We start from the raw sequence: 25,544 nt of genomic DNA on the forward strand, positions 1-25,544 counted from the left end.
CTGGTACAGTTTTTGTTACAGTGGTGTGTGAGTAGTAGCAGGGTTTTATACAAAAATATGTTTTTGCTAAGTTAATCTCTGGCATTTTTAGATTTTTCTCGTTGTTTGCATTCGTATATAGGGGTAATTTATGTGAGAAAACAGTGCTTAGAGCAAAGTGTTTTAGCTTTGACAATAACAGGAAATACGTCCTTCTTTATATCCTTTCTTTTTCCAGATTAATTTATTATATTGAACCCAAGTTAACAAGTTGGGTTTTTTTTTAATGCCGGAAACCAGTGTTTTGATAAATACACTTTTATAAGAAAAAAAGAAAAAAATCCAAACAAATCTTAGGTTAGGATATGTAGGCATTTGTCACCATGCCAGGTTAAGCTGAAAGACCATTGAGGGTATCAGTTGATGAAACGGTTGAACGCACAGTACATGAAACAGAAAGTCTGAGGGCAGGCATATATTGTTATATAGTAGGCATTATTAATAAACCATGAAAATATAGTTTTACCTAACTGTATGGAACTACAATTCATACCTATACTCAGTTTATAAGAAAGAACCTAGTTGCTTATTATCAGACAACAGGCTAATAAAACAGACATCTGAGGTTCTATTTGCCAGGTGGTTTGGAGTGACCCTTTCTTACAGATATTATGCAAGGAAAGAGGGGGATAGAACTACCTAGCTAAGTTTTTTTTCTTTAAGAGTTCAGAAATTGAATGGAGAGCCACGGGTGCTTAATAGCAGTGCATTATCTGTACACATCTATATAAAAAAAGCTAATAAGCATAACCACATTTATTTTGCACCCCTTGCAATTTGAAGTTACTACTCATAGTAAGGAATGGCTGAAATGGCAGCAAAATATCCACAGTGAATAGCAGTTAAGGTTTGAGGTTGGTATTGGCTCAGAATTCATCTTCACATATTATAATGTCAGCATCTTATCTAGCAATTCTTATAGCATCCAGAAACTCAGGATGAGATTGGGAAATAATTTTATTAGGTTCTGTACAAACGTGTATTAATAAGAGTCCCTGCCCCAAGTTATTTGTAGTATAGTCAAGCCGAAGTATTCGGAAAACAAAGTAAATTAAAAGGTAAAACAAATTAAGTAATTCCTATGGGCTACACAACACAACTATTACAAAGCAGAAGAGTTCTTAAATTCTGATCCACTGTACACCTAGACCTTTTGTGGCACATATTTTAGATTATTATCCTACATGAAGCTCTCTTTCAGAGCCTAGCTGCGTTTAACTGAAAACCAAAATACAGAAATTAAAGATTTACCTGGTCTAAGCCTTCAGAGTGTACAAAACCTCATGCAGAAGGCCTGTTTATTGCAGTCTAAGAAAGAGAATGGCTGGTGCCAGGCATAAAAATTTGCATCATAGGTAATAAGCAGCAAAAATTACATACTTAGGGCTATGCTACATCTGAATGTGATGAAGACATGCATTAGATGCCCTGACAAAAGGAGATGTTTTCCAGTGTTTTTACCACTCATACTGGTACATCATATGTAAAAGACATAACTGATATCAAACATGAGCACCTGTATTTTTAGGTGATGCAACCACATATTTCATTATGAACTGGATCTTAATTTATTCTTGAGACCATACTTAAAACTAGGTATAACTCATCCTTGTAGGACAATTTTCTTACCAGTTAATTTTTTTTTCCTTTCCCTTAACTGACTGGGGGTAGGGAGTGTTCTGATTCTCTGTAATTATCTTGTTCTCTTCTAAACATATTCTTTGAATATTGAAAACCTTTTGTTCTTCTTTCAACCCCTCTACTCCGCATGTTCTTCTTAAATGTTTTTTAATCATCAGAGCTGACTTTTACCCAGCTTTTCCTGCAGCTCATTGTATTTTGCTTTGGCAGTGTGGGTCAAATCTACCTCGCTCTATTCACACCGTTTATTCCAATTAACTTTGCTTTTCATTTCCACACTCTTGCCTGCTGTTACAAGGACCTCTTCATACTCTATTGTTAAAATGCTTTGGGGAGGCCTATGAACAATATCACCATTGTGGCTGCAAGACATTTTTAGAAGAAAACCTACTGGTAAGTGAGGCTTCTATTTTTTGCTTATGTACTCAAGTGAACTCTTCCTGCTAAATATGGACATTAAAGTCAGATGAATTGCAGCTTCCCATCCTGAAATGATCACCTGCTCTATTGATTTTTTTTTTTTTATCAGCCTTGTCAGTAAATGTTTTAGCTGCATATATTCTTTCTTACGGGGCAAGTTGTGTTTTGAAGATGTCTTTCTTTTTACTGTCTTTGATTTTCTGTTCTACCTACTCCAGCCTGAAACAGATTCATCAATTATATCGTCCTTACAAGGGTTGCTAATCACCTCTTTGTTTTAAACTCCACAAGCACACACTCTTGATCTTTATCTTTTGCAATCCACTTTGGAGAGCTTCTCTCCTTTGAATTCTACAGTGTCGGTTATGTCCTGTTTTGATGATTATCCCTTTCATTACATCTTCTGAGGATCCTCTTCCCATTCACTTTCTCTCAGGGTTGACTGAAGGGTTTTTTCCTATTAGAATTTTGTGTCTCTGTTATAATTCCTTAGCTCTCCCCATCTGATCTGCCCGGTATTCTGTTTCTCCTTGCTTATGATATATCCTCAGGGAAATCCTGATGTTAGTCTGTGGTTTTGTCTATGATCTTTCTTCCAAAATTTTCTTCTCTGATGCTTTTCTATCATCTCACAGAACTAGTCACTCTGTCATTCACCTTACAATCTTGTGGTTATTTCTTGCTTTTTGTTTTTCTTTCACTGAGCTTTCCCTGATCTCATTATTTCATTCTTAGTGAGGTTTTGAAATACCATTTCTTACATCAATTTCACACTGTAAAAATCCTGTAATTTGCATTGGTCCCTCTCACATACTCTGAGAGATCATTTTTGGTTTGACTCCCAGCCCACTCCTTAAGGCCATGAAACTATTTCTAACTTTATGTTCATTCATGTAAGCCTCTTATCTGGTTCTAGAGTCTTTTCACTCACTCCTACTTATTACAATAAAATTCATAGTTTACTGAGCCCTACATACTCTATCTTTCTAATTTACATAATAAAGCATGTATAACAGGTGCAACAGAAATCTGTACCTTCTCACAGAATTAATGTCTTGCTGTGAAGTCTGTAGTGGGGAGTGTAGGAGATGCACACTAGAGCATTCCTGAGTATTTTGTTACCCATGTCAGAATAAGCCCACAGACCCAGGATCTGAGCACTGTCAGAACTCTGCACAGATTTCAAATCAGATTTTAGCAAAGTACTTGGTTTTTTAAGACATATCTTTATCTGATATTGCATTTAATACTTGCTCCATATTCTCAGATTAGATATCTCAATTAGATATAACTATTCCAATTAGATGATTATAGCCCTGAAATCATATTAGTTAATTTTAATGTTCTGTGAAATATTATTCTGAACTATGAGACTGTCTATGTGAAATGTTGCTGGAGTTTACAGCTTCCATCATTTCTTATAGATTTAAAGGACACAGATCTGTAGGTAGATGTATATACATATTTTAAATCACTATTTGTGGAAAATCACTTTTTGTGGGTAATGTCATTATACTGGTTCTTGAGTAGGAAAAAAAAGGCACTTGCAGTTGAAAGAATACATGTGATGGATTCAGTAGCTAACAATGAAGACAAAGTATATACACACAAAAAAACAAATCAGAGAACAGGTAGATAGTTTTAAAAGAAAAATCCTCTTGTCTACAAATAAGGGGAAAAATATCTTAGAACAATAAACCCACACATATTCTACTGGGATATGGGAAATATTCTTTTTCAATAATAGATTTGGTATTTAATCAGTAGCAGAATCTGTGATAACTTACAGTGAGAAAGACAGGTTTAGAACAATCTTTGCATATGCATGTTCTGAGGTGCTGAGTTTTCTGAGAGGGGGTGGTAGGCTGGTTTTCTTTGAGTTGTTTTGTTTTTTTTTTTTTTTAACTTTATCTAAACTCCATATAGTAGCCACCAGTGCTGACCAGAATACATCCAAATTCAAAACAAAGCATATGGAGCATATGGGTCTTTGAAAAGACCAAACTGAAGAGGAAATTTATTAAAAAAAAAAAAAATAAACCCAAAACATTAATAATGAATTACTGGTAACTAGAGTATAAGGGAAAATCATAAAAGAGGATTGCAAAGTATAATGTGTAGTTAAGAAACAGCTGCTTGATTTTTTTCTCTTTTTTCTTTTTTTTTTTATGTTACACTGTTTATTCCAATAAACATGTTCCAGCTGCAGCAGGGGGGTTGGAACTAGATGATCTTAAGGTCCTTTCCAAGCCTAACTATTCTATGCTTCTGTGATTCTATTCTAAAACCCCAGACTATGATTTGGTTTTGTGTTTTGTTGGGTTTTTTAATAATAGTATAGCCATTAAAACTGGAATAAACCATATCTGTCCTGTAACATTGCTCATTTGCAGACATGATCCAATATAATATAAAGTGAAGACCTCAATCATCATGAAGACAGACAGAGTTTAAAACAGAAAAAAAGATACGACATCCAAATGACATTTCAGAGGCAGTTATTAAGGAGAAAGAAAATAACAAAACTGGTTAAAATTTGTCCAAAACACTCAAGTTAACAGTGCTGCTTCTTTCAAGACAGTCAGTGTGTTTTAGTTGTGAGCAGTCTAATTTATTAGCCCATAGGGACTAAAAAGATGGTTTGTTTCTGGTTGTCAGCATATTTTTACTGTGACTACATTTTTCATATCAGCTGTAAGCAACTCAAGCAGCCACAGTTTTTCTGCTTCACAGCTCCCATAGCATGGTGCTCCTCTCTTCTTCCCATCATGTTGCTATGGCTGTCAATGGATCAGTAGAACTCTCAAATCAGAACTGTCACAGAAACACAAATATAAATCACGTTGTCAAACTGCCGAAGATTTATCTGCAATGATACTTTCTTGTTAAATACAGCCTGGCTTTAAATATTCTAATCAATGGAACATTTTCTACTTCACATAGGGAAGCTACAGAAAAAACATTAGAAACATTCCCCATGTTAGAAACATTCCCCATAGGCAGATATTTTTTCTTTAGTACAGTCGTCCTGTACTGCCTCAGAAGGAGCTATTCTGATGAATCTCCAACTGATCTTTTATAACTAGCTGATTTTGTAGAGGTGATGTGGATTAACCCACAGCTAAGCACCACAAAGGGTTGAAGGAGAGAACAGGAAGAGCAAAAGCAGAAAACACATGGGCTGAGATAAGATAAGCAAAGGCAATAGGTAAAGGACAGGGAAAAAAAAAACACAACAAACAAAAAACCAAAACCAGGTACCAAAGCAAATTATGCAAAGATAATCACTCACCATCTCCCAGCCAGTCTCTGAGCAGTGGTAACTTTCCTCCCCAAAAAAAGACCCTTCTGCTTATTTTTATTACTGAGAATGATGTTATATAGCATAGGATATCTGTTTGGTGAGCTCAGATCAGCTGTCCTGGTTGTGTCCCTTCCTTGATTCTTGCACACCACCAGGCAGAGTTGGGAAAAAGGGAAAGGCCTCCATGCAATGCAGACGTGGTTCAGCAATAGCTAAAAGGTTGTGTTTTCAACATTCTGTGTTTTACTCACAAATGCAAAATACAGTGCCAGACAGGCTGCTGTGAAAAAAATTAACTCCATCCCAGCCAGAGCCAGTATAAGAGGTCTAAACAAGTAGCCTACCTTAAGCTAAAGAATAAAATTAGAAACTATTGTACCATGGGGATGCCAGAATAGTCAGTAAGTGCAGTTATGTACAGTAAGATGCACTGGTCAAGGTGCAGTGGTCAAGAATTTCAGCAAATGCTGGGAAAACATGGATCTTACTGTATATGTGTTTATTCTAAGGTATTTATTGTCATGAGGAACTCCTAGGACAATCTAGGACCATCACAGTGCAGGGGTGCATGTAATCTCTATAAAACAGGCTGACAAAAAATTATTCAGTCCTATCTCACTGGCAAATTCTCCAGCAGCTGTAGGGCTGCTTTAAACCACAGGAGTAACACAAAGTAGATTTAATGCGGCTACTAATAATGACTGAAATCGCTACAGAATTTTAACATTTTTGCATTTTGGAAAAGAAAAAGCTTTAGGCTCCAAGAAGATATCTTAGCAGTACTTGGAAATTACTCTAGTCATTCAGAAGCTTTAGCTGTGACACCGCAAGTAAATGTAACGGGTATTACAGTCAATAGTTCAATGTGTAGGACACAACCTTTTCGATTTTATAAGCCTGTATGTTACAAGTATCTTTAAATAAGTTTAGCAGTTGACAGGAAGCAGTATTTCAGTTTTAGTACTGATTCAGTGTTTATATAGGTTGCTTTTACAGGGTACCATAGCTGTTGAATTCTATACAAACTGAAGTTTATGTACTGAAGCAAACATCTGGGAGAACTCCAAGGTTTAAGTCTTTAAGAATGTATTGCTAGGTTCTACAAAGACAGAAAGAGTAAGTTGTGAGCCTGGCATAGACTAGGATGTTTTGGGAAGAATATTGTGTCTTAATTTCATTATTACTAAAAAATGCAGAGCGGAAAGTCATCTCAAGATGAGACTCAATGTGTGGCATCAAACAATAGATCCATATTGAGTTATGACAGTTGTGATATCCATTGTTGCAGTGCCTAACTTCCATACTCCTGAAACAAAACACACAATCTAAACTGGATACATAATTTTCCTGTATTGAATGGAAAAATGCTAAGGTAGTAAAATCACATTATTAAGTCACTAAGTTAGGCTTCTTACATATTGTCAACTGCAAGAGACAGGCTTCTCTGAAACACAGTAAAAACAAGAAGGAAACTTTGGAGCTTCTAATAATTCTGTGAAGGAGTTAGCTCCGCATTGAGTTTGTCTGATTTACATTGACTAAGTTAGATTCCACAGTTAGGTGATATAAATGATCTCTATTGATCAGTTCAGACCAGGATTCACAATGGGACTAGACTAAATTAGCTGATAGGATGTCTATAAAAGGTTGTAGTTTTAATATGGCTGCTTTTGAGATACAGTCCCCAGAAATTTGAATGCATCTCTGTCAGTGAAGGTTTCTGTGTTGACACCCTTGGCTGAAGTTAAGTGCCTAATGTTTCTTTTTGGAAACTGGGCAACAGTTATTTGAGGCAAGAACGTAGCTATTAGAGCACTCACAGCACAGGAGAGTTCAGTTTAGAGAAATTGTAAACATGGGACAAAATTTAATGTCTCATCTGTCAGGTAAATGCCCTAATTAACTGGTTGTTGGCTGCTCTTAGTGTACTTTTCTTGGTGAAGCTACACCATGTCACAAAAAAAATTAAAAAGATTCACAAGCACACGTTTCTCCTACTTAAAAATAATTAGTAAGGAAGAATATCTATGCACATCACTTATTTCTCATAACATCAGCATCATGTTGGTTCTAGCTTCGTATAAATATTATGAATGGTGTTTTAAATTAGACTGTAGGTTCTCTTTTTGCATGTCTTTTACTGTGGACAGCCTTTCATGTGAGTGTTTTGGAAATGATTCCACATGCATGCTTTGGCATTCCTTTGCCTATGGTTGTATCAGCAGAACCACATCCAATTCCCAGGCTTTGTGATATATGGATTAACTCGTTTCACCATTGACCTTTTCTGGGATGCTAATGAATAGTTTTGCCTACTCATGCCAGTCAAGTCTGAGGCACAGTCCATTCAGCTGGTAATGACAGCCCTCAGACAACAGGCCTGCACCTGCTCTGATTCTTAAAGGATGGCTCTGTTTCAGTGCATTTTTTTCATAGTGTTGCCATAGAGAACTGTAGCTTCAATGAAGTAATTGTTTCCATCATTAACTGCTTGAATAATTCATTACTTAGCAGAAAACATCCCTTTTTGATTTCTGTTTATTCCATTGTTTATACATTTCAAAATAAATATGTCAATGAGTAATACAGTGACTGTTTTGAAAAAGACAAAAAAATGTTTGCACAACAAGTAGGAGACTAAGAGAAAAGAAATTTTTTCTTTTTGGTATTGTACACACACACTGAAGTATGTGTTTTAAAGTAACTACTCTGAGTACAAAAAAGTGTAACAACCAATAACAGTGAACTGATCATTTAATGAATAGTTATAATAATAATAATTAGTATATAATTGATTTGTGAATAATAATTTTTCCTTATAAAAATAGATACAGAAATCGCCTAAGCTTGGAAGCTGAAAATACAGATTAGTATCAGGACTAGAACTGTCACAAAGATAAACTGTGTTCCTAACTTGCCCTAGTGAATAGTAGGGAGGTAACAGAGGACATAATTCAGTCCAGCATCTGCTTCCTGTGATTTATCAATCATACACTATGGGAATCATTTAGTATCTAACCCAATATGTATGGGGTATTTCCTGAATTCATCCTTAACTTATTCTAAGTGTTCCACATACTAGTTTGAAGTGACCTAAAGGTCATGTACAGCTTCATGTACTTTGATTCCTTTTTGGTTTCAACATTTTTTTGGTAATAGATTTAAACGACAGGAACTCAAATAGCTCAAAAATGCATCTGAAATTATGGATAATAGGATAATTGCCAAGATTAAGATATGCTGTTAAGGCATAATATAAATCTTACTTTATACGGTAGTATAATACACTGTCAGTCTTTAATTATTTTCAATGTGGAGCAGCTCTGGAACTTAATCAGTTAGTGTATCTTCCTAAATTATTCTAGAAGCTTGTTAACAACAGGTTTTGTAGGCTAAAAGATGCAACAGCTTCTTTTACATGCTTCTCCAGAATAGAATGTGAAGAAGTGATAAAAATTAAAGTATGATTTCTGTGAATAAGGCCAATGAAGAATATGTAACATAGGAGTATAATGTATGTAACGCAGTAGTACACAAATGGAAATGCAGAGTGAACCAATATAGCCAAATTCTAGTCAGCTTGGTTGTATGCAAGGAGAGGACCCAATGTGCATAAAGGCTACCTAGAAACCTGTAAAATGTTAATCTGCTGTTCTGTGGCTACAAGTACTGAGGCTAAAATACAGGAATTGTAGACTAAGATTCTGATTCTTGCTGAAGTTGGTAGGATTTTTAAAATTGATTTTAGGGGGCCCAAAATTTCATACAATGATTTTGCAAGTACGTATGTGTATAAATAAATGTAAATATATTCACACAAGAGAACTTGTAAGTAGCTCTATGCAAGGTAATAAAGAGGATATTGTTAATACTGATATATTAGTAGTCCTTTGGCAATGAAAACTAAGATTAACTATGGGAATAAGCTGAGAGAATTGAGGTCCAACACATTTTTTGAAAATTCATTTTAATGGAGTTTTTATATTACTAATGCAAGTAAAAGCACCAAACAGAGTTTTTAATAGAGTTTCTGCATAAATTATGCTTGTTTCATATTCATAAAAATCTTTTTCTCTCCATACATAAGCAGGAATATCTCCTTTATAGATCCCTGGAGCACAAAACTACTGCAAGTGGAGGCAAAGTGAGCCAAAAATTGCTGAAAAATACTTTCAGGAAGAGGTTTGGTTTTAAGGCACTGGAATCCTCCATACTATTAATTGCACATAATGTGGATTTTTTCATTTTACAATTTACAAATGTCTTTTGAAAGGACATCAAACTGTACAACCTTTTTTGTGTTTTCAAGTCACATTTTCAAAGTGACCAGAGTAATTCAGACTCAAGGGGATGGATTATCTAATTTGCTATACCCAGTTGGCACTAACTATCCAACACACTGCCGTACACTATAATTTCATTTGGAGTTTGAAAAAACTGCATTATTCATACATGACAGAGGAAATTATAGGTGTATTAGGATAATTTTGGAAAAAGCAAAACAAAACAACTCCTGCAGCACTGTTGTCAAGAAAAAAATTAAAAACAAGAAAAAGGACTTCAATAAACATTTGCAGAAAGGCAGGTGAGAATATATGTATCTTAATAGATGCATATCTGGACAAGTATGCAATCCTTTTAAACTATTCTTAGCCTAGAATGCTATGAATGTCTAATGATTTAAAATATACCATCATTTTCTATAACTCCTGAAGAATTTCTTTGTTTGCAGTCTATTGCAGAACATATAATTGATTCCTAAAAAAATTAATTTCTGCTGCCATGTCTCAAATTTCAAATACTTCACAACACAGGCTATTCCATTTTGCAAGTCTGTCTGTGCTTTTTGTAATGTACGCTCAAAGCTGGGCCCCTGACATGTATTGCAATCAAAGTTAAAGATTAGTCTGAATAATAGCAAACATGCTGACACAATGATGCTAACAAGCTGTAAAATCTGTGTCTAAAGTTCTAATTATGGCAAACGATGAACTACAAATCCTGAGATCATTCTTACTGACAATTCCTTTTTACTAGTGCTCTTAAAAAGTTACTGTTGTGAGACACACTATCACTGTTGCTGTGTGATTCCTGTCTGGCACAATGTAATTTCAGTTTTAACATGCTTTTCCTGCTTTTCTCATAGCACTTGCCAAACCATGGAAGCACCTCATTGAAAATGAAATACTGTGTATGGAAGAGAGACATGAAGCACTAGAAAGGGAAAAGAATCAATAGCATTTGGGATGGCTCTGTACTATGAGTTAGAGACTCAGCCCCTTTCTTTTTTTTACTGCAACTCACGTGGTAAAGCTCGGAAGAGTTTCCTGTGCTTTTCATGAGCATCCATCTCTGACTCTAGTTTTCTTTGACATGTCTACTCAAATAAGAATTTCTCCTGTGCAGAGAGAGCCTGGTACGGCCTTTGGACCATGCCTGTTCACTTTGATGCCACTGCTTAAATAGAATTCTAGAACCCACAGCAAAACAAATGCTGACAAATAACAGCATTGCTATCAGGACATGTCATAGAATCATGTAATAGAATCAAAGACTGGTTTGGGTTGGAAGGGACTTTAAAGATCACCTAGTTCCAACTCCTCTAACATGGGCAGGGACCCCTTCCACTAGACCATATTGCTCAAACCCCCATCCTATGTCAACAGTGTATTTTTAAGGTCTCATACAAGGAATAATTTTCAAAAGCTGTCTGGTCAAGGGAGCATAGCCCTGTATAATTTTTCACTTGCCAGCAGCTAGTTACATGGTATAGGGCTTTGGGGCATATCCATGGTTGGCTTGACTCAGGCTGTTTTTAACTGTGGTAAAACCTGCTTTCTAGGGACCAGGAAAGTATCAGGTAACTTGTTTGTCCCTGAGCCCAGAAAACAACAAACTGGGTCATTGCTGCATAACGTACAGTATCCCTTTCTGTTCCCAGTAGTTATTTGGGCCAGGGGGTACTGTAAATTTAAATAATAACAGGGCACTAACAGGTAAAAAAAAAAAACGAAAACCAGAACAACTCAGGAAGAAGACCATTAAAATAATGTGTAAAGGGACCCCCTCCCCCCACACCCAAGGCTGAAGAAGAAAGTGTTGTTTGGGGGCTGCTGATGTTGGCTCTGAGGAAGCCAGGACAGGCTTTACTGGGGGCTGCCCTGCTCCATGCTCAGAAGCTGCCTCTGAGCTCTGACCCCACTTGACTACTGTGTCCCCAGCATATTGTTCCCTGAACACGAGTACTACGATCAGCATTAATAAGACATTTGTTTTATAAGTGGTAATAGTGTACTAAAAGCTGCTGATGTAACAGGAAAGCAGCTGCAAACAGCATGAAGGGGCCTCCATAAACACAGCAGGAACACACCGAGGAATGGTCTGGCCCTCCTTTTCCCAATGTCTGGGATACACCTTTGGCACCCATGGCCCTCCTTACAGGCTTTGGGGTGTACACACTCCTTTCATTCACATATTTTGATGCAGGAGGAGAAGAGGCCCCGCCTGTAAACAGAAGAACTACCTCAGCCACAGCAGTGTTCTACACAAGGATGTGTTTGGGACCAAAATGTTGCACAGGAGAAGGAAAAATGTCAAAATTGCAAACAAAAGCTGTTTTCCTGTAGATTCCTTTTCTGCACAAATCATTATCATAAAGTCCTTGCTGCTTATTTTCTACTTATTTCTGCATGAATAAAGAATATTCTACACATTCTCGAGAGTATTTTAGGCAAAGTCAGCTTGATAATATTTAATGCAGTGGATTTCTAGGAGTGCCTCATTAGAAAGAGCAATACTAATTTTATATTAAAAATTAATTTACTTCTGTTTGAGTTAAAGCTCAGGGTAAACACAGTCTCAGATTTTTCTCTTGAGGCACAACAGAAATTAAATCATTACTGAACAAATTTGGTGAGATCCAACTTACTGCATTCCCCTTATTGCAGCCTGCAGTTTGAATTGCTATTAAACAATCAGGTGGTTTTCAATGCTCAGCACACCTCCTTTTTTCTTTCTTTACAATGCAAAGCTCATTGCCAGCCTTATTTTAAGAGGCTGTCCTGGATTCAGCAGTAGTAGTAATTTTTCTCCTTCTTAGTAGCTGGTGCAGCACTGTGGTTTTGACTTTCAGCCTGGGAACAGCGCTGATAACACCAATGCTTTTAGTTACTGTTCAAATATTTAGTCTGACCAACGACTTTGTGAGTTGCATGTTCTGCCAGGGGGGAAGGGAAGCCAGGAGGAAGCAGAGCAGCTGAATGTCTGTCTGGAGACCTGTGATGAGTGGTGTCCCTCAGGGATCAGTGCTGGGACCGGTCTTGTTCAACATCTTTGTTGGTGACACGAACAGTGGGATTGAGTGCGGCCACACCAGGTTGTGTGGTTCGGTTGATACGCTGGAGGGAAGGAATGCCAACCAGGTGCACCTTGACACGCCTGTGGTGCAGGCAAATGGCCCTCCACTGTTCACATTGTGGTCCACAAAGCTCTGATTCCCCCTTAAGCAGAGACAGTGGCTCTCAGTGACCCTTATAGGGTTGTCACTCTCCCCAAGCAGCCTTAGAAGCAACATGTGAAAACACCAACACAAGCAAAGACTCAAAAACTGGTTACAGGGATGTCACCCACTGCAAAGCAAGACAGGACACAAAGAGTAACAGTGGTGCTTCTCAAGAGACCTGAAGGCAGAGAGATCCCTTTGCTCAGGGCACCTTTCTCCTGCCAGCTCCTCAGGCCTTTGTTCCTCTTCTATCTTAGGTGGAATTTTCCACCCTGGCATCCTCCTTTTTTCCCCAGGGTCACTCTCACTCCCTACCCTCTAGCACCTTCACTGTATGAGAAACATCTGCTCAACTCCGCAGGAAGTACTGGGAGTCTTTTCTGCTTTCCTTTGTAGACGAGGCATCCATGATTTCCTGTTGAATGTGGGCTTCAGAACTACAAACTGAGAAAAATACTATAGTTTTAATTCAATCAGTCTCTATGGGGATTTCTCTCCACCCTCCCCTCCTCCCCCCCTTTAAATCCCATTTCACGAGTCTTGCATCTGGGGAAGAACAACCCCATGTACCAGTACAGGTTGGAGGTTGACCTGCTGGAAAATAGCAAATCCACTGACCCTTGCATGGAGCTGAACTCTAAACAAAATATTTTAGACCCTTTCCATGCAAAAGTATTGTCTGTGAAGACCAGTAATCATACACCAGTGCCCCCACGAATATTGCCTGTGGTGTACACGATGAAGTTACTGCTAATCTGCAATAGCAGTATGGTGTTTTTAGAAACCTAGCTTATGAAAAAGTCCCTCATCTCTGCTGTTCCTGTGCAATAGTAGGAATTAAATGTGGGGAAAAGACGATTTTTGCTCTCTTTTCCTGAATTACCCTTTTTTTCCCCTGCTTCTCACATCTACATCCATCCTTTCCCTGAAGTTGGATTTGTAGCTTTCAGTACTTTAAAATTCCTGGAGAAAGACCTGGCCAGTCTGATTACCATAATATTCCCCTAGAGTGAGAAATCTGAGCCCTCTGAAATATCCAAAGTCCTGAAATAAGGCTATAAACCATGAGATCATAAAATAAATTTAAAAAAATGCTATTTAAGTTCACTTACTGGCTTGGAAACCTTTTTAATAAGCATGCTTTTCATCTTTTTGTTGCAAGGGTCATGCCAGTTGAGACTGGTTCTCTGCTGAGAGCAGCTGGGCATGTGTGATGAGCCAGTTGTAACATGACATGTGTCATTTTACTTTTTCCACAGGGCAGATTATATTCATATTGTGAATCTCTGTCTTGAAGGGTCTTAGATTTCAGCCAGAAAGATATCCTAGCAGCAATGTTTAGCAGCAAAACCACTGTTAGGCTAAGGGAAATAGCAAAGAAAATGTATTCCTCAAAATATATGTCACTGGAGTGATATGTGCCACTGTTACCCAGGGAAAACACGTCTGGTTTTGTGCAAGAGGGCATTTGCTTTCCTTTGGAAATGCCTGTTTTATGACGAGTCTAGAGCTCGACAGGAAGGTAAGGCCTCCAGGACTAGCTCTGTGAGCTCAGTTCTGGGGAGGCTGATTCTGGTACTAACATTTTCTCTGCTTTCTTTGGGAAGACTCACCCTAGGGGCTGGATCAGTGAAGGAAAATTGCTTGGACTCTGGAATCCCTGCATATGCTTGCAGACAGGCACTTGACTTTGGCAGGATGCCAAAGCACCCGTTTCCTATGCCTGTATGTTTTTCCACTTTCTCTCTCCCTTTGCAGCAAATCACTGTCTATGTGACAGGTATCTGCAGAAGGAAATGCAGTTTTTCATAGCTTGCCAGCCATCAATCTCCTGAGTATTACTCATTGTGTCATGGCTTAAACCCAGCTAGCAACCAAGTACCATGCAGCCAGTTGCTAACCCTCACCTTCCTCCTCCCTGGGTGGAATGAGAAGGAGAATCAAAAGAATGTAAAACCCACAGGTTGATGTAAGAACAGATGAATAACTAAAGTACGGTAACTACTACTAATTCTACTGCTACTAATAAGGGAAATAACAAGGAGATACAAAACTAAAAGGGAAAAGAAGAAAAATAAACATGTGATGCACAATACAGTTGCTCACCACCCAACCTGACCCAAGCAGCAATCAGTCCCTTCTGGGTAACTCCCCCTAGTTTATATATTGGGCATGACATGTTGTGGTATAGAATACCCCTCTGGCAAGTTTGGATCAGATGTCCTTTCTCTGCTCCCTTTCAGCTTCTTGTGCCCCTCCTCACTGGCAGAGCATGAGACTGAGAAAGTCCTCAATCAGAATAAGTGCTACGTAGCAACAACTAAAACGTCAGTGTGTTATCAGCATTATTCTCAAACTAAAGCCAAAACAAAACAATGTGCCAGCTACTAGAAAGAAAATTAACTCTATCCAGGACAGCTGGCTATCACCTCCCTGTCTGGGAAGAAGTTCCTCTCATACAGGAGAGGAAGGAAATGTCCACACCCCAACAGTATCAGTGTGGTTTTTCCATTTGTCTAAATCTGTGTTTTTTTGGAAGTTTCAGAGTTGTGGAGGTTGTCATTTGTGGCCACAGGCTCTTCTTTTCTGTTTTCTACTTGGCTGTCAAACAGGGATGCTCTGAAGTAAATATAAGCTTAGCTTGTTTTAAATTCAGTGTTGACTAATTCAAATCACCTATAACAAACCTAACTAATTCCATTTTATTTCTAACTTTCAAGATCATACTGTTGATCAGTCTTTTTTTATTATTATTATTAGAAATTGGTTCAATATTATATATTCACAATTCAGCTTTAATCTGAATATTGTGGTTTCTTTCTCACATTTTTGCAGAATTTTCAGAGGTAATACTCATGTGGGCACCAGTGTACAGCTACTAGTCTTCAAGGAAAAGTCCATTCCTTTGTTTATGCTTTTGCTGACGACCTACAGAGCATTTATCAATTATCTTCACCTCATTTTCTCTTTTAATACATCAGAAGGACTCACTTTTCTTTCTACTTCTTCCTATTTTCAGGTGTTTCATAGTAGGTGTATTTTTTGCAGCTGTTACAGTGCTTTCCAAATATGTGTACCACTTGCATTTCTGCAACATTTCAATATATCATGATCTTCTTTTTGTTTGACGCTTTTTTGCACTTTCCTTTGCAGAGTATTTTGACTTTCTTATTTGTGCCTTCTCTTGTGTATCAGTGTAAGCTTGGTAATACAGCATCTGAGCATTTACTTTCTGATCTGGGTTACTTTAGCAGGCTTGTGTAGCCTGGTAACTTTTCCCAGGTGTGGGATCTCTGAGTCAATAGCAGCATGATCTGTGATCATCCTTTATTGTTCTGTATTACATATCTCACTCATTAATTTAAGATTAATCACAGTTTTTTTTCTGAGAGCTTTTCTCAGTATTGGTAGTTTTATATGAAACCCTCCAACCTTTAGGAGTTTTAATTTTCATAGGTATTCCAGACTCTTCTAACTTCCTAATGATGGTTTTGCAGCTTGCACTTTTATTCAGGTGTGGTTACAAACCATTTTACACATCTGTACCTTGAAGTCTCACAATACTCAAGATAACAGTCACTTTTTACAAGTCTCCTTTCTAGTCATTGAGTTCTTTCCACATAGGTGTCAAGATTTTCTTCTATCATTTCCATGAACTGTAATGAATCACAGATTTTTGGGGGGCTTTCACCTGGGTATGTCTTCATTATTTCTAATTTATTTTCTTTCTGTGGTGGTCTTCCTTCTTGGTCTTCATTTCTTCAAACCCTTATTTTTCAAGAACAACTCCCAGTACCCTGGTTACCAGTTCTTTAAAGAATATGAACTTCAACTGAGATTATTGGAGAAAAGCTTGGTTTTGGCATGACACCCACTGTCATCCAGTCCAGTCTAACTTCACTTCTTCCTATTTCTAGAGCAGCAACTTATATACAGGATTAATTACAGCAAAACTATAATTTAACAAAAGGATAAAGAACCTGACAGTGCTCAAGACCAGGCTGGATGGGGCTATGAGCAACCTAGCCTATTGAAAGGTGTCCTTGCCCATGGCAGGGGCATTGAAACTAGATGATCTGTAAGGTCACTTCCAACCTAAACTATTCTATGTTTCTCTTTTTATAGCCATCTGTATTTCAAATGAAGGTTGATACTCAGAAAATATGGTCTAATTCAATGTAATCATCAAAGTCTTGGAATTATGTGCTTTCTACCTAGACATTATAACAAACAATAAATACACACACAAAAGTCTTACATTTATCACTTACATTGAAAGATCCAAGATTTTAAAGTAAATCCAGCTTCTTACAAGCAAACTTAACTGTCATTCAGGCTATTTCCAGCACTAAGAAAATAAAATTGCTAGTAGACATAGATGTATTAAAAAGTTCTACATGAGATCTGCATTAAAAAAAAAAAAGAGGTCAGATCTACTTTTCCTTTTTTTAATTACAGGTTTTCAAAGTTTTCTGAGACCCTAAAGCAATTACTGTCTATACCAGTGAGAAGCCAAATTCTTTCTGTTTTCGGAGGTGTTAGATTCACTTTCGCAGTCTAGCAAAGCTCTAAGATAAAAACCAAAGCAGACTAATAAATACAACTGACGGGCAAAAATAAAAGACACAATCACTTTGATGTAGTCTGGATGTCCACAGGGTTAAGCAAGCTAGAACTGAGACATGAGGCCAAAGGAAGTTGTGAGAAGGACTGAACCTGTTCTGAGCACAAGGGAGCAGCTAGGAATGAGACAGTTGCATTGGTGAATTTTATGATGCTCACCTTACAGAACAGTTTCAATAAGCTGGAGTAGTAAGACCTGCAGATGTACCTGCTGTGGTGAAGGAAAAAAAAAAAAAAGAAACAAACCAGCTGTGTTGTAATGTGGTTGTTAAAGGGCATCTTCACTTTGAATTTACTTCCTTCTAATTACTTCACTTTGAAACTTTATGTTACCATCAGATGACATATAAAGATACAAGTATCTGTAATTAATACTTTATATACGTCTGATGTAAGCTGTGAATATCTGTTTTTCCAATTGTGTATTCAAGAAAGGAAATTTGTTTTGAACCTGGGTTAAATGCTGTTAGGATGTTCTTGTTTGGTTTTTTTTGTGTGTGTGTGTGTGTTGGTTTGTTTTTTTTTGTGGGGGACTTGGTTTGGAGCTTGATTTTTTTCGTTGTTTTTTAAATCTGGTTTATTTGAAGAATTTCTATTTTTAAATGTCATAAGGAAAAATAGTCTATTATTATATGTGGCTAGCTAGTGTTTGGAAATCACAGTCCCATTAACTTCAAAATGCTCAGTTATGCATAATAATATAAATTTTAAAGCATTTTTTGGTTTGAGGCTTCTGTGTAAAGTTGCAATTAATATGTAAAATAAGCAGATTAGACTAAGCTTAAAAAGAATTTACTTTTCTGACTATCTTAAAGAAATTTTTGACTTTTCTTAGATCTGGATTTATGAGAAGCTCCAGCTCTAATGAAATGTTAAAAACCCTGCAATTGCCTAGGCTAGGGAAGTACTTCAATTTTGGAGAGTAAATGGTGCTTTAAACCAGAGTGAGCTAAACATGTGCTCTTTTGTAACCACTATGCTATGGGCAATCTCATTTTCATTTAAATAAACTTTTTTGGCCATATCTAGTGCAAAAAATTGCATAGAGGAAAGGGAAGGTATGCGGAAGGGGAAGAGAAAGGGGGAAGTTGGCCAAACAAAACTTAAGTATCAAGTATTCTATGATTCTAAGAGACAAAAGCAATTTTACAGCATATTATTATTTGCAAGTAGCTGAAACACAAAGTCTTGCAGGGCTGACAGGTCTTTATAATGAGGTTATAATCTGTATCAGAACTATGAAAGCTTTGGAAGAGCTGCCTGTAGAGCAAGTTCTAAATTTGTGCATCTTTTCTCCAAGCTAATAGGCTCTTTTAATGTACACATAAATTTCCACAACTGTTGTGAAACATAATTTTTTCATTAAAAGTGTGAAGATGCAAAATAGAATTTCAATTCTTTCTGTACTGGCATTGTTTGAAATAGAGATTTTCTTACTTGCAGTATCAGTCATAAAAAAGAAATGTGATTAGAAGCCTTATACAGGATTTAGGGATTTAGGTGTTCTTTTACTAGAAGGTTGTTTCATTACACAGCCCTACCATGTACTGATTGATTTAATTGGGAGCAATGCCACTGATTTTAGCAGATCTGAAATCGGACACTTACCGTTTTCTGTGAGTTCTTTTACCACACCACAATGCAATTGCTTTCTGTGTTAGTCAAAAATTTCTAACATGTATTTCCTTTTGCAGGAGTCTAGTCCTCTTTTGTTCCATGGTTTAGGGCTCATTTTGATGTATTTTTGTTTTGTAAAAAAAACCTGAGAATTCAGTAATTTGGGTTTGGCGTAAAAAAAGCCAACATAATTTTCTGTCTTGCTGCATTTTCATATTCTGCATACAATAAAGTAGTTTGTTCTGTAAATTCAGAATATTTTTTATGTATATTCACATAAAGAAAAAAATAAATTTCAGAAGATAGCATCAATATCTTTGAAGTTGTCGAACTTTTTAATTTATGTCGTATGCATTAGCTCTTGCACATATTTTTGCTGCAGCCTGAAGATAAACAGTTTCTGTTACCATATATGTGCTTTTCTTTTTTAATGCCTTTAATGGCTTAGACTTTCTAAGCTAAATCTCTTTATTTAAGCCTCTTTGTTGAGATAATTAAGTGTCTCATAACTTTTGGTCACTTATTGTTTTAAAAATATGTCTTAAGAAAAGATGAATGCCCTATCTAAAATAGAACTCAAAATGTTTCTGATGTTTCAGATGTATTCCTAAGCTTCAGTATGTACTTTTGGGTATGCCAAGATGAAAAGCTGCTTATGACAGTGCAGATTGCTCAATACAAAAATTTAAAGAATTGAGTTTGAACATTCAGCTGTGAGTTTTATTTCATCAGCTGCCTCTTCTGCTAAAGACAAGTAGAAATTTCCTAGTCCTAATGTCTGAGGTAAGGAATGTAGGTATCTAATGTTGTGGTTTATCTGTTTATTGCTGTGATTGATATTGACTGTATAGTTCAGTAATTGCTGGTAAATTACATATCATTAATAAAGTATATGTTTATCTATAAAAGACTTTGATTCTCATTTGGTTTAAACCACATGGCAGACCAAAATCTGGACATTTACAGTGTCTCCCTGTAAGGCAACTGCTCTGTCACTGTTTTAATAGCTTTTCTATACCTTATCCAGCCCCACTCACTGTGTTTCATTAAAAACATGCCCAAAATACAAGTGAAAATAAAAGTTTCAGTTTAAAGTTATCTTTCATGCAGCACTTTATGCAGTGAATCAACAGATATTGAAGGTATCTTTCCATTGCCAATGAGAGAAGCAGTTGTTCTCCTCTTGCTTGAGTTAATAAACACTGAGTACAGAGGAGAGAATTACAAGATTTGAGATGAAACATAACAGCTAGCTATGAGTGGAAACTGCAGGACATTCAAGATGATAAAAGTCCCTAGTCACAGTTTTTGAGTTAGCATCTATAACTGATTGGATAACTACAGAGGGAGAAAGAAAGAGGTATACATATGTAGTAATTATGTAAATAAATGTTCTCACCTTAATCTCCTACAAGTTTTATAACTGTATTGTGTATTTTAGAAGTTAAAAATAGTTATTTTTTATCATGATTATCTAATCTGAATTACTTATAATTTTAAGAAGACTAGCTAACAACTGGTGTCTTTGGGGATCATGATCCTTTTAAAGATCAGGAGGGTAGTATGTGGTGCCCTGTGCTGCAACATATTTTTCCAGCATGTTGAAGTTGCATATCTTTGTATCAGTGAGCAGGCTTATTTAAAAACTTCAAACAAAGAGTAGGCATGGAGTAATAAGTACCAAATGAACAGTTCTCTGGTATGAGAAAAGTAGTATGGATAATATTTCATCTTCACAAATCATGATAGAAAGTGTAAAAATATGCTTTTAAATAAGACTGCTGGATTGAAAGGTGTATTTTTGCTTAAGGCAAAATTTATTCAGTCTGAGAAGAATAATCCAAATCACTGGAAGGTGTTTCTTCTCATCACTGTATTCCTACAGATGGGGTGGTACTGGATGAACAACAGTATCAAAATCAGAGATGAAAATGGATGCATTTCCCTTATCAGTGAACAACAAACAGAACAAGCAAGAAAAATCAGCCCTGCTTCCATGCTTTGGTCTGGAGTCAGACTAGAGTCTGACTGAGAGAGTTAAGAAATGCTTACTGCTAAGAGTTGCTTCTGCAGTTTGCCTCTGTAGTAAACACTGCAATTACTGGATTACTGAATGGCAGTTCCAGACACACTTCTCCAGCCAGGACTTTTTATTTGGGTAGCCTATGGCATGTTGTAACATGAATAACAATCTTTTATGGTAACATGAATAACAGGATTCCTAAGTGTTTTGTGCTTTCTTAATACACTAAGGTAATATTGAGGGTCATAAGCAGTGGCTTGCTTGCAGCTTTCAATTCTACACCTATTTGTGGCTTGAAAAAGCTGTGGGGTTTTTTTCTTAGCTTTTCTTGGCTTGTTTATTTACTAATGGAAAACATCAAGGCTATCTCAGCTGTTAAGGAAAACTTTAAAATAAGAGGGGTATATTCTGCATACTGAAATTTGCTGTGGCATTGAACTGAATAGATGAAGGATGCTTTCTGTAGCAATTTATTATAAGACCTTGTCATCTCCATTTTGGCAGGTTGTCAGAAGCGCTGAGACAATGTTACAAGCCCAAATTCAATTACAGAATGAAAGATGTAAAAAAACAATTCTCTTTCCTTGGCCAATGGTGTTGACTTCCAAACAAACATTCTTCCTTTCACCTTTACCATAGAAGTATCACAACACCTCTCTTGATCATTATCTTAACATTGCTTTTCTCTGGCAGAAATCACTTCTCTTTTGTACTTGTCTGAGGATGTGTCACAAACTGTGCAACAAGTTTGTCATTTGGAGAATCTTCAAAGTTACAATTCTGCTGTATCTGAGAGCAGGCACAAGCTCTTTTGGGCTCCTGAATAAAAGATAAGGAGCTTGAAATATTATTTAAGCTTGAGTTAAAAACCCTGTTAAAAAAAAAAAAAGAAAAATAATCCTAATGAATCAAATACTTCTGAGGCCTTGGTGGTCAAATTATTGATTTTTTTTTTTTTAATATGTAGTGATTTGCCCAATTAAATCTAGGCTTAATTAGATACTGGGATATATTTTACTGTTTGCTACATATTAATGGTCTACATTTTATAAAGGATTTGGGCTCAATTAAGTACAGAATACTTGACATATGAAAATGCCCCTAAAATTCCTGAGCTTATTTAGATTTTACTGTTGGCAGCCTGGCTTATAATGACTGCCAAAAGAAAATCTTAGGGTCTTATGAAATTGAGCAGCTGGTTTCAGAAAGTTCAGCGCATTTTATCCTTAGAAAAGCTAATAAGGCTACAAAGTAATAAAAGAATAATATTGAATTATCTGGCCTCCTTTTGTCAAACAGACTGATTTTATGCTAATGACTTAAAACTCATCTTTCCTTACATAATTTGCTCCAATGCAGCTGTACTTTTAATTTCAGCTTTAGTTAATATGATTGCAAAGTATGTCAGTATATTAAAATGAATGTACCGAAAAATACTTAATCAATTAATTTTATTTTCTTCTCCCAGAAGAGAAGTGCATTTTACTGAGGCATGTATTATATGATGTTAGTTATTTGTTGATATTAAACTTGGCTGGATATTCTCTGCACAGTGATAGATCAACAGCTTCAAAGTTTTCTCTTTGCTAGTACATTTGTGTCACTAAATGTTCATATATGCTTCCTGATTTATTGAAGGTCAATGGTTAGTATTAATTTCATCAAGCTCACTTTTTATGAAGGTATGTCCTGTGAAAATGTGTGTATGTTAGCTAAAAAAACTTCACACTTTTACAGTGATTAGGGTGATTTCTCTTGCAATGACATTAAACTGCTTTACAAAAATGAGTTAAAGTTTACAAAACTTTTGTAGAACAGCTGTGCCGCCTTATACATATCTTCAAAGTGAATACTCTGAAGAACAAGGATTGTAAGCGGTTTGTCTAAGTTCAAACAGGGTATCAATACAAATGACAGTCAAATCCTCACCTTACCTTAATTAGTAGATTACAGTCCTTGAGTTCTCTTTAACAGTTTGAAATACAATTCTGCTCTGAAAAGTGACTCCATCAAAACAAGTGCCATATTCATTAATAATTGCTTCTATGAATATTCCTTAAAGAAAATTTGCTGTATGAAGAATTAATTTGCTGGCATTGCAAATAACTTGTACAAAGCAACCTCTAAAATGGAGGAAGAAAAGTGACCCTTCTTCACAATTAGTACCATGATTAGCAATGCTTCTTGTAAAGAGGACCACCTAAATGCAATGCCATGTAATTCAATCCAAGCACTTACTGTTGGGCAGAGCTTTAAAGCTATCTTGCTAGGTCAGCTGAAACTTACTATATCAAATTCAAGAGACAATAAAATATAATAACCAAAATCTCTAAAAAAAAAGTGTGTCCTATTATAGCCAAAGATTAGCTGCACCTGTTATTAAAACAAATAGCCAGTGTGCCCTTCACAGGAGCTCATCTATCATACTCCTTAAAATCTAATCATTCCTCTAGTCCTCACAAATTCAGTCCATTATCCAGAGGAAATTTATCTGTGCTCACTGCTGGATCTTTCTGAAGAGGTGGGCTAGTTTGATCTCTGTGAGACTTTCAAGGAGGAGACTTCAGAAAGGAGGAGGTTTACCAGCTGCTCAACTTTTATTGCCACAGGAGAGGAAAAATGAGCATTTTAGGCCACCTATTTATTCATTCTGTGTTATGCAGGTATGTTATAAATAGGTCTTGGTTTATGCTATCAGCCAGTCTTCCTTTGCAGCAAGAATGCAAGGCCTAAACCTCTGCTCTATTGGGGTAGAAGAATTTGCCAGAAAAACATTATTCCATGTACCTAGAGTTGTAGGACAGTCTTTGAAATCTATTTTTTTGAAAATTTTTTTTTAATTACAAAAAATTCATGCACAAAATTACTTTTCTTTAAAAGCCCATTTGCACTTACAGATATCTTTTTTAAAAATCACAAAATCTCTATTCCAGACAGAATTTTTATCACAAAGCATAATAATGCTAGAGACCCTGTGTAATGTATTTACTCTGAGTCATTATCAATATTATGTCAGTATGTGAAGCTGCAAGCTCAAATCTGGAAGGGGATAATTAGTTCCTTATTATTATGTAATTTCTTACCAGTGATTATCCATGTTTCCCTTTAACATTTTTCCTTGTTTTGATTGGCAATGGAAATATGATAGCAGATGAATATTATTTTATTTACGTAAATACACGGAATGAATACAGTCCTTGAGTTTATTCAGGCATGCCAGGAAACCTCTCAATTTTTCTTATAAAGAATAATGGCTTTTGCTTGTCATTCACATTTCATATTCTTTTCTGGCTCACATCTGCCTATGATTAAGCTTTGCAAATACAGCCGCATCTCTTGTACTCAGTAAAAGATCAATTAAATCTTTTTTTCTAAAGTATTTGTAAACAAATTAAGATCAGTGTAAACACTGTTCTACACATATGTGAAAAAGCTTCACAGTAGTGTGGACCAACCCTCAAGAAATAGGATACATGTTTCTGCACCAAGTCATATGCCACAATTGCCCTGCATATAGACATTTCATAGATAAGCAAATCTGGTTAAACAGGGTTGAATGAAAAAAAAAAAAAAAACCAACCAAACAAACCATGAGTTGCAACATAGGAAATTCTAATTACATATATAATGAAAAACTGAAGAGAGAATATGAAGGTGGTCATAGCAGGGATCCGAAAAGTTTGTGGAGTCTTTGTACTTGAAGTCATTGAGAGCTGATTGGGCACAGCCCTGAGCAACCTGCTATAGTTGGCTCAGCTTTCTGCAAGGGCTTGGGCTAAAAGGTCCCCAGAGGTCCCTTCTGACCTCATAGTTTTGTGACTGTGTTATTCTATTTACGTATGTTAGCATACTCATTGTTCTGATTTTAGGATACCTGTGTCCTTGGGTCACTTCTTATTCTCTGAAAAAAAAAAAAAAAAGACCAGCCACCTGGGCTAGGCAATTCTTCTTATGCTTAATTCTATGGGACTCTGTTCTGAAGATGAAGAAAGCTACAGTTTATGGAAAAGCCAAAGGAGCTTAACCATGACTGCTGTCTTGAAAGACACACTGCAATAGATATAAAGTCATCCATATGCCCTGTATAGCATGTGTTTTAATAATGTAAAAGGAACAGGGAGGGAATTAGAGTAGAACATGATAATGAAATTTTCCTCATGTTATCAATAATGCATACATTTATTCTTGTATATACTTGGAACAGGATGAGTCTACCTGATAGATAAAGCACTGTGGTACATTTTCAGAAGCTAACTTTGCTAATGAAAATACAATGTTATCACTAACAGAGGTGTTTACAAAATCCGTATTTTTATATTTAAACTAGAAGTATGGGTCCTACGTACTGTGCATTACGTGTCTACCTAGTGTCTTAA

Source organism: Melopsittacus undulatus, chromosome 1, assembly GCF_012275295.1.
Source record: "Melopsittacus undulatus isolate bMelUnd1 chromosome 1, bMelUnd1.mat.Z, whole genome shotgun sequence".
NCBI lineage: Eukaryota > Metazoa > Chordata > Aves > Psittaciformes > Psittaculidae > Melopsittacus > Melopsittacus undulatus.